The sequence below is a fragment of the Drosophila yakuba genome, chromosome X, assembly GCF_016746365.2.
Source record: "Drosophila yakuba strain Tai18E2 chromosome X, Prin_Dyak_Tai18E2_2.1, whole genome shotgun sequence".
Taxonomy (NCBI): Eukaryota; Metazoa; Arthropoda; class Insecta; order Diptera; family Drosophilidae; genus Drosophila; species Drosophila yakuba.
In genome coordinates, this window is record NC_052526.2 from 16835806 (window position 1) to 16844905 (window position 9100).

Sequence of the window (9100 nt, forward strand, 5' to 3'; positions counted from 1 at the left end):
CCGCTCCATTGTCAGTGGTAGTAGTAGTAGTATTGGTAGTAGGTAGTTGGTTGTAGGTAGTTGGTTGTAGGTAGTAGCTGCTAGGCCACAAATTGAAAAAGGGAAAATCTGGGCATATTGTTATAATTGAGTTTCGGCCTTTTCTACCCATCTACCCATCTACCTTCTACTTTAGTGTGTGTTTTTTGCTGCCACGCCCTGGAGAGTAGCTATCTGCCAGTTTATTACGGGGGTTGGCTCAACACGGGGCGCTGACACCAAATATCATAATAATGAACTCCGCAGAGTTCCAGCGCCTGGACTTGGACCTGAACCTGAACCAGAAACTGAACCTGGACCAAACGACGACCCAAGCAAAGCGGGTGTGAGTGACTTTTAATTTACTTCAAATCCGTACTCAACTACATGACTCCCGCGGGTGCACGGAGATGGTGGGGATGGAGGGAGCGGGGGGTGTTAGAAGTCGGGAACAAACACCAGCACACCACCACTCGTTTACTTCGCCCTTGCGTCCTTGCGTCCTTGTGCGTCCCGTTGCGGCAAGTGGCACGTCCTCCACGGAGCACTCACCTCGACCCCGGACAGCAGGTCCTGTCCGCTGGGTTATGACTTTGGTATCTGGTGAGCAACCACCAAAGAAGCCCCGTGCAACACTGGCCAACATGGCACAGGTTTTGCCTTGGCACCGAGAAGCTTCAAAGTATTACAGCAAACTTAAGTTATAATGTATTTATTTTGTATATTTTAGTAAATTAAACTAAAGGCTTAATAAAGTGTTTGAAATTCTTAACCGATCTAATATTAATTTGAACCCCAATCATGTTGGCCAGTGCAGCCAGCAAGTGAAGTCAAAACTTTTCATATTTTGCCACCCTCGCAAGTGTTTGCCTCCCTTTCCCACCAACGCCTCTCACATCTAGCCGTCTCTGTTTGCCGGCGCACATCATTAATTTGTTATACGGAGATTATCTATTTTTATTGTTATTAATGGCAAACAATTTATTAAGCCAGCCAGCCGCCGCAGACGAGGACGAGGACGAGTCGCAGGACAAGGCGAAGGACTCACACATGCCAGTAGGTGGAAAACAAGGGAAAATAGGGAAAAGGACCCCATAACCAGGACCTGCAGTAACTGCTTGGAAGCAGGGAAGCAGGGAAGCAGGGGGGGGAATCATGTAAATCAAGGAAGTTTCACTAAACTACGTGCGGGTGTTGCCGCAGATGGATTGCTCATTATGGCCTGGCCCAAACCAGATGGATATGTATGCATGTACATCAGTAAGTTGGTGGTTGTAATGCGAGGGGTGGCAAAGGGGGAAGGTGGAAGGGGGGGGGGGGGTGGTGGTAAATGGACCGGCAGCTGTGTAAGGTGTTGACGTCCTGCACTTTGCATTTATTACTGTTATTGTTATTGCCCCGTGTTGAAGTACACAGACAGAACGTGAAAGTCAAAGGACATAAATGGATACTTAATAGCTGGAGATAGAGAAACACATAACAGTCAAGAGTCATTTCAAAGCCCATTTATTTCCAATTAATATTTTTAGATTTAAAATTAAAATGTGGCAGTGATAAATGATGAAGAAACTACAAACTAATTCAAGTCTTTTTCTAAATTTAATTAAAATTTTACATTAATTTTTATTAGCTTCACTTGCAGAACAGTAAAGTAAAGTAAAGTTTTCTTTCTGTGCATTCGATGTGTAAGGTGGGATAGAGTCAGCTTCTTGAGGTCCTGGCCTCCTTGGTCAAAGGCTCATTAGTATGCCCAGCGTCCGCAAAACTGTTTATTAGGCTCATTAGCGAGGCCTCAACACGCCTCCCTTTTTGGTCCTACTACCCGGATCCACTTTCTCCTCCTCCTTACCTCTCACTACTCCCCCGCTTGCTGGGCTTTTGGCGCAACCAACTAAATGGAATCGTCTCAATTGCCATTCCATTTGATGCTGTAAAATCGAAAATCGAAAATCGCAAATCAAAAACCAACAGCGCATGCAGTCAATATTAAATAAGCATAGGCACAATAAATTCGATTCCAATAAATCCAATTAGTCATGGGCAAATTGTTATTGAAGGCAGCGCCTTGTCAGTGGAAACTCAAAGACTCGCAAACTCGGAAACTCTCAAGACCCCCCTGATACCCCTCATAATTCATGTGCTGCCCGCCCCGATAAGCCAGTTGATAAGCACTCGAACGGCAGCCTGATAAGCAAACAAGAAACTATTTAAAAAAAAAAAAAAAATGAAAAGATGAATATAAAATAAAGCCAAATAAATTTGAGGGGTTGACAGAGACGAACAATTCTCGTTACTTGTTTTTGCGCCCTTTTTTCCCGGGGGACACAACTTTTGTGCCCGCCGCGCAATTGAAATGCATCGAATTCAAATGAAATGAAATGAAATGAAATGAAATGTCTGTGAGTTGAGTCTGTGGATCTGTGGAGTTGGAGCTGGGGCATCTCTGGGGTCTTTCTCCGATTTCCGTGATGTCAGAGGCCCGTTTAGACAAATGAGATAATTGGGTGCACGGATTTATGTGGCATGCAAGCGCTCCGCTTTCCTCTCCTCGTTTTTTGTGTGATTTATTTAATAAGCAGTTGGGGTCGACTGTTGCCACATACATTCATATGTACATCCAAATGTACATATATATGGGTACATATACATATTCATGTGCCCTGATAAAGCACCCACATCGCACATGTCCAGATCCATTGCCATATTCCAACTCCAACTCCGACTCCGACTTCGAATCCGATTCCGATTCTGATTCCCATTTCCATATGTCCAGGCTGTAAAAATTTATTGGCCATCAGTCACAATTGCCAATGCGCTCGGCAATGGCTGCGAATTGTGGCAATAAGTTGCACACGCGCTCCGATAAGCCACGCCCCCAACCGCCCACCGCCCACTGCCCACTGTCCATCGCTACGGTCCACTGCCCCTCGAGATTTTCCTTGAGCAGGATTTGCACACTCTATGCCGCATTTCACAGCTTTTGGCCAATGCGGCGTATGAGCAATGTTGCTTCTTACCAGCAAATTAAACACTAATATGTTCATATAAATTCATATTCATATTCTTATATAAAATATCTTATATTATATTTATTTATATTTATATAATTATTATTATTTATGCACCCATGCATTTATGTTTAGAAAGGTTGTGAGTTGTTCTTCCCCAATCACTTGATCACTGTAATAGTATGAAAATATATTTTTTTATTGTTTCATTCTTTGAATAATATCTTTTCTCTTGCAGGATCTATCATCTAGTAATGGCATATAATACCATTTTTGGTTTCTAGTTATAAAAGAGCAGCTACAAATTGGCTTGAAAAGCGTGCAAAGTAGATTCAGCCTTCTTCTTGCTTCTTTTGCCTGCCAGCTTCAAATGTCCATCATTTTTTGTCCCGGTATTTCGGTGATTGGGGATTGGGGTTGCAGGATGGGGGTTGGAGGATGGGGGTTGGGGGTTGGGAAAAGAACATGGGTGGCTGAGCAGCTCTTTTGGAGGGGTCCCATTCTGTGTGCCGGGCAGTGAAATAATGGCGCCCAATAATATTAATACGTTCGCTCGTTATCAAATTGCGTTTGCATGCAAAATGGACGGATTGCTGTTCCGTCCCTGGTGCATACAGTATATGTACATATGTACATATGTATGTACATATATGTATACGTTCACTCCCCCGATATCATATTATGTACGGGGATCCCAGCTCCTCCTCCTGCTGCTCCTTGTGCTCCTGCTGCTCCTTTTGCCGGACATGAAATGGACATGAAACGAGCGGCATATTTAAGAGCCGTACGTGATTTGTGGCAGCCACCAGTTTAGCAGTTTTGCTGGTCTTCTTGCCGGAGTTTCCTTCTCTCTTGCCGCCGCAATAAAAACGGCCTAAACAATAAAGCGGGACGGGGGGGCTGGAAAACTGGGAAAACTGGGAAAACGTGAGCGGAAATTCGGAACGGAATGGAGGAGGTGACAACATGCCAATGCAAATAAAACGGTGTCGGCGCAAAACTTTATTTAATTTGAATGCTAAAAATATAAAATAAATTTTCCACATTTGACTTTTACACCAACAATTTGGTCGTAAACCTTCGCCACCCACAATGTCAGTGGATCTGGAGAACCTCGACTCGTAACCCGTAACCCTCAACCCGTAACCCTCAACCCGTAATCCATAGCCGTATCCGTAGCCGTATCAGTATCCGTAACCGTAACCATTCCGAAATGGCAAACTGCGAGCGTAACCAAAAACCGTACGCAAAGTTACGATAATCGTTTATTGAAATGCAAATTTTTTGCTGATTTTGCCGCTTTTAGAAGTCAATTTGAGTTTGAGTTGGCTTTTTTGTTTCGTCATTTGTTTTGTGGGTGGTTTGAGTTCAGTTTGTTTTTTGTTTTTTTGTTTTTTGTTTCTTTTTTTTTAACACTTGTATTATGATTGTCTGAGTCCCGAACCGAGAGACCCCGCAATAAAATCGCACAGCCATTTGGCAAGTGTAAATTTGCATATTAAGGAGCAAAGTCAACCCTGGCACCCTGGGGTGCCATATGCTGAGTTGTCACCTGCTATTTGTATAATTGGACGGTTAGTTTGGGTTAAACCCCCCCACTGCAGCTAAACTTTTACCCTCACTCCCCCTCACTCCCCCTCACTTTTGCTGCCCAAATCGATCCATCAGAAATCAAAACGCAAAATCTCATTAATTTGACAGCGGAAAGGACTCGCATTTCAAACTCTATACATCGCTCCTTCGCTCTGGGAAACGTAAATATTTCCGCAAGGATACAAAAAGATGCTGGCGATAAGGTCCTTTGAGGGGGGGGGGAGGAGGGGAGGTGTGGAACTGATGCAACTGTCAAATTGTCAGGGACTCGCAGTGCTCAAACACCAGATACTCTGATTTCCGATTTCTGATTCGAAGGGGTGGCTGCGGTTTTTGACTATTTACAAAACTGCAAGATACGGCTGATAAGATAAATAATTGGAATATGAAGCTGGTTCGAGCCCTCCCCTCCCCCCCCTGGAATTAGACACACACACACCACACACAGTGGAAAGTGTGACATGAAGGGGTGTGTGTGTGTTTGTGTATCTGCTCTCATTCTGTTTAATCACGGCAAATAATTAAATGTCCATTTCACAGGCGCAACGTCAATGTCGCCGCTGCCCCCTCACCCCTCACCCCTCCCCTGATCGTACGATATATGTGGGATATAGAAGGGCCGAATCTGGATTCGAAATCTGAACCCGACCCCTCGACCTCGATGGCGATGGCGATGCGACACGTGTGCGACAAGCGGCATTTGTATTAAGACTTAATTTAAGTGCTTATCACCCAAAACAAATCAAAGCACCCCCTTCTTCCCTTCCCCCTTCATTTGCTATGCCCGATATTTACCCCGCCCCTGGCCACGCATTGTCATGTGACATTTTGTATGAGTAACGCTCACCTAATGAAGTTATTAGACTCAAACACACACACACACAATGCTAACTACAAACATATATGCTCCATTCCTGACCAGACATCGGCGATAAGGCTGCAAGAGTAGTGGGGCTTGATTTTGGCAGCAAAGGGTATCATACCTGTCTGCGGGTATATTGGTTCAGCTAGGCGGTATGGCAAAGGAATTCCTACGGAAGAATCCAACAAGTTCAGCTCTGATTAACTTATCTATATAATGTTAAGTAAGGAGGAACACATATATGTACATAAATATATACTATGTGGTATTATAAAATGTATAAATTCATATAAAGTAACTACTATTTAATTGACTCAACCTTTTATTTACAAAATATCCAGGTATGAACTTTGTTCAATCAAAGTGCCAGAAACTCGATCATATTCAGTTGCGACCCCCAAAAATAATTTCTCCACGACTGCGTGACAAATGGGACTTCAATAAATGTTTATGATTTGACAAATCAATCGGGCTACTAATGTCACAATTTTATTATTCGGTGGCATTATTCCCCATTCAGATTACCATTACCATTTCCACGCCCACTCCACATCCGATTTCCATACCCAAACCCAAACCCAAACCCAAACCCAAACCCATTCCCATTCCCATGAAGAGCCAGCAGTTGGCCGGAGTCACTTATTAATTTGGTTATTTGCTCGCTGTCCGTTTTATTTATTCATCAATTTTATCAGCACAAATTAAAAACAAATTAGTCGACAGAAGGTAAATAACAATAATAACAATAAAGTGTAATAAAAATCAGAGGGACAGGAGACAGTCTGTCGATATGAAGCGATAAGCGGATCGAAGCGAACTTGATTTGTTTAATCGAATGTGAAATGATTAAAACTTAATATACATTTTGTTTATTTTGCCCGATGCCACGCGTTTTGCCTTATTTTTATTCCGGTTATTTTCCCTTTTTTTTTTTTATTTTTTTTGTTATTTCTCCATACGCTTGGCTCATTGCAATGACGATTTTATTGTTTTAAATTCGCTTTTAATAATAATTGATTTGCGATTGCAACAATTTGATAAACCAAGTAAATGAAGCGAAGAGTCAAAACAAATTATGTCATTGCTGTTGATGTTGGCTTATTTTAATGGCATACAGGCCGTAATTAAATGGCAAATTCATTTTAAATGAAATATATATTCATTTGGCTGCTGTTTCCCTTCAAATAAAGGTGACCTTGCTCACCTGTTTCTACTTTAAATTACTAATAAATAAACTATAAATTATACCAAGGTCTACACGTAGATTAAACAAGTATTTACAGTACCTAATATACTAATATGGTTATAATAGAATTCTCCAGAAAATAAATTAAAGCTATTTTGTATTATAATAATTGCCAATAAATATTTACATAATTTTTCTTCTTTAGTCTAGGGAAATTACTATGCGCTTACATCTGTTTTCCAATTAATTAGTTTAAGTAAAATTTGGGAAATTCATAGAGAATAATGGCCCAGCATAACAATCAAATCGCAACAAAGTGTCACAGGAAAATTTACTTTCCAACAACTTCCAACTCTGGCAGGAAGAAAATGAGGAAAATGAAGAAAATCGCGGGAAGGCGCGGGGATCTGAGTGCCCCTATTAGCGGCGAAAAGTTGTTCGGGGAATAGAGCCGGGAAAACTTAATAGAAAATCAAGCGCAAGAAAATGGCGTCCGATAAGGCGATGAGGAAAATGCCAGCATTGGAGTCCCAAGGAGGGAAAGCGATGGGGGGAGGGAAATGCGAGAGGAAAGTCAGGCAACCAACGCCCCGCAGCAAATTAAATGAAAATTTGTTTGTGTGTGGAAAAATCAAGTGAAAATTAATTGAATTGAGTTGAGTGCGGCTACGCCGTAATGGTTTGGGTTCGAGTGGCTTGAGTTTGAGTTTGAGTTCGGGAAAGCGGCGGGTGGTGGTGGGGGGGTTATTATATAGATCTCCATGTGGCGATAGCCCACCGAAAACGCAAAAAAGGAGAAGCTGCAAATGGAATTTCCCTTTGCCCTTTTCTTTTTGCCAATCACAAAGCAATGATGAAGGAGCGTCCAGCAAATGTTGGCGGGGGGTTTTGGGTGGTCACTCATGCCCACTCCCTCACTCTCTCTCTCTCTCCCTCTCTCGCTCGCTCACTCACTCACTCGCTCCTGGCTTTTATTGCCCTGGCTAAAGTCGTGCTCTGTCCCTCTCCTGCAGCCATAATTCATTTTCCAAAGACGGCAGCTGCGCATTGAAACTGCCTCGGAAAAGTGGGTGTATTTATGGGGGGTACTCGGTTCGCCCCCCAACCATTCCCCCGCATATTTAAGACATTATTACATTATAATCGCATAAAACAATCAATAAAATGTCAGTTTTTGCTCTGCTCTCGTAGGGACAGCGCTGCTTGTGCCCTCTCTTTCTTCTCCGTTCGAGGGAAAAGCACCCACCACTCCCCCGCCACCCCCACCACTCTTCGGTTCTGCCATGCACTTCTTTCTTCTCCTTTCTTTGCCAAGCAGTGGCTCTTCTTCTTGCTGCTCGCTAGCCGTCTTCCTCTTGCCGGGTCTTAAATTGGCCATAATCATATTAATATGAAATTTCCCCCTATTTTTTCTTTGGCCACGCCTGCCACCAAACTACGTTTGTCTCGCCCGCACTCGTGTTGGCTCTCTGCCTTCGCTGGCTATTGCTCTCCCTCTCGTTCGCGCTCTTTGTTGGGTTACGCTCGCACACACACGCGCACACACACGCACACTGATTCACTTTAAATCAATTTTTTTGGCGTTTTTCATTTCATTTTCCCTGTTGCGCATCGCACGCTCTCGCTCGCTCTCTCTTCTTGTGACCCGCGTGCTCTCTCTCGCTCTCTCTCTCGCCCGCCTTGCCTCTCTGTCGCACAATTTAGTCAGGCAGAAAAATACCATTATTGCATTGGCCATTTGTGGGCCAGCGCGGGGTTAAGCGTGTCCCGCGGGGGGTGGTGGGGGGTCTAAGTGGGGGGTGGTGTGGGTGGTTTCAGTGGGTGGTGGGTTTTTGCGGACGGCGCCTTGGCATGTTTGTTAAGTGAAACCATTTTTCTTTTTATTGCCACGACTGCGCTGTCGACGTCGACGCCGCTGCTCCTGCTGCTGCTGCTGCTGCCGCTGCTTCAGCTTCAGCTTGGTTGTCTTCTTCTTGTTCTTCTTGTTCTTCTTCCGCTGAGTTCTCTGCCTTTTTTCGCTTTTCGTTTTGTTATTTCTCGCTTTGGCGCACATAAATTTGAACGTTAATGATTTTTGCTTGCAGTCGCGCATGCGACCCTAAAACAACAACAACAAGCACAGCAAAAACAACAACAACAACGGCAGCTGACCATCAAGTGTTGAAAATGAGTTTCTTGTTGTTGTCGCCGCCGCTGCTGCTGCAGCAGTTGTTGTTGTTGTTGCTGCAGCAGGTGTCGCCATCTCACTTTCTAGCACAGACTCAAACCACGAGCAACCAACCAACATTGGTGACACTTTTTTCCCCATTTGTATTATTCCCACTGACTTGTAGCGGTGGGTACCCCCCTACCCATACACACATACGCACACAGACACATACATGTGCACATTTTTATTAAACAAACACGAAGAAGACGAAACGAACTCCATAT